Genomic DNA, 1,869 nt, shown 5'->3' on the forward strand with positions numbered 1-1,869 from the left:
ATATATATATATATATATATATAGGTGTTCATGAAAGTGAAATGAATTTATAACAGCTTTATAGAAAATGTGGAAAATACAGATGAATTACACTGAGAAACCTACGTCGCTATTTATCATTTCTCATTAAATACTTCGAAATAAATTTCAGGCCAGAGCAAAATAGCACACGTTTATATTCGCTAAGGCAAGAAGAATGAGCTGAAAGATGGGGCCTCTTATAGCATTAAAAGTTATTGTGATATTTTAAAAGCGAATAATTATTAATATTCGAAAATATAACATACTAATAATATAATAATATAATAATATAATAATAATATATATATATCTACAGATAAAGAAATAATTATACTCTCAAACGCAGGTTAATGCTAATACGTAGAATGAACAGGATAAGCTATCCATACTGATACTTTTCCGGAAAGTGGCACAACGCGAATACAAAAGAGACACCATGACAATGTGGCCAGAATGATCCATTGGGATCTCTGTGGAAATCACGGCAAGTAAACAGCAAAGATTTGATATGAGCAAAATCCAGAAGCAGTACCAGGCAGTGGCTCTGATGGCTTCTGATCTTAACTGATTGAAAGTGTTATCATATGCATTGTTTGTCTTGGTATAAAAGATGGGCTGCAGCAAATATTCTGCTTAGTACCACTAATTTGCTTGTCAGTTGCTTGACTTTTACCAGTTGAGATCGTCCCTTCGTGGCTGAAGACATGTGCATCACTGATCGCGAGCAAAAGTAATGGGATGCATCATAGTCATGTGTTGAGAGAGAGACATTCTTTGGGGTTTGAATAATTGACCTCTGGAAACGGGATTTTCGTTCATCATCGTTAAATAAACCATATTCTAGGTGTTGGGTGGGTAACTTGACTTAGAGAACATTCTAACTTGGCACCACATGCAAGGTTTATCTTGATATGAGATCATCATGTCGCGCACATATGCTTGTGATGCATGTGCCTGGTGTACCCTTATCAGACGGGTAGTCATGATGGGTATAATGGGCTTCGTATATTTGAATCCCGGTGTTACTTTGACGGCATGCGCTGCTCTCTCGCATAATAATAATAATTTGATGATGACAATGATGTTGGTGATGACGACGACGACGACAACGATGATGACGACAAGGCTGATGATGATGGTGATGATGATGATGATGGTGATGATGATGATGATGATAGTGGTGGTGGTAGAGTAGGAATACAAAAGCGGAAAACACTGAAGGGAGATATCAAATTTGATTCACAATCAGCTAGTTTCAAATTTGACATGTACGTCAAAAAATGCATAAACAGCTTGTAAAGAATATCAATCTTACTTCATATTGTAGGATGTTATATTTATCCAATGCGTTAGATTTTAAGAGAATTCAATTATTCAGTGGAAATTCTTGATGGAATAAATTAGTCAATAATGAGATTTAGTTTCAGGCTGTTTTTATCAAATTCTAAAATCCAGCTGTTAATTTGAAATTTTTAACCAAATTGAAATTAAATAACATTTGAACAAATCGTATTTCATGTCTAGATTTGTGGGTATAATTTGATTTATAAATGTATTTAAACAAGTTGCCATTCGTGATATACAGTAAAAAAAAGGCAAGGTTTCAGTAGCGGAATCACAGACAGTGTTCAATTGAATATTAGAATATTCATTCTTTTCAACTTATAAATGATTTAGAAATATGAAACCATTCCATTTTTCACTTTACATTGATTATTCGCTTGGAATTAGGACAAAGTTACTGAGAGATTGTTTCTAGCATAAGCATGAATATATGGATATATATTTGTGTACATACATACATATATACATACATACATACATGTATATATATATATATATATATAT

Source organism: Octopus bimaculoides, chromosome 11 (assembly GCF_001194135.2).
Source record: "Octopus bimaculoides isolate UCB-OBI-ISO-001 chromosome 11, ASM119413v2, whole genome shotgun sequence".
NCBI lineage: Eukaryota > Metazoa > Mollusca > Cephalopoda > Octopoda > Octopodidae > Octopus > Octopus bimaculoides.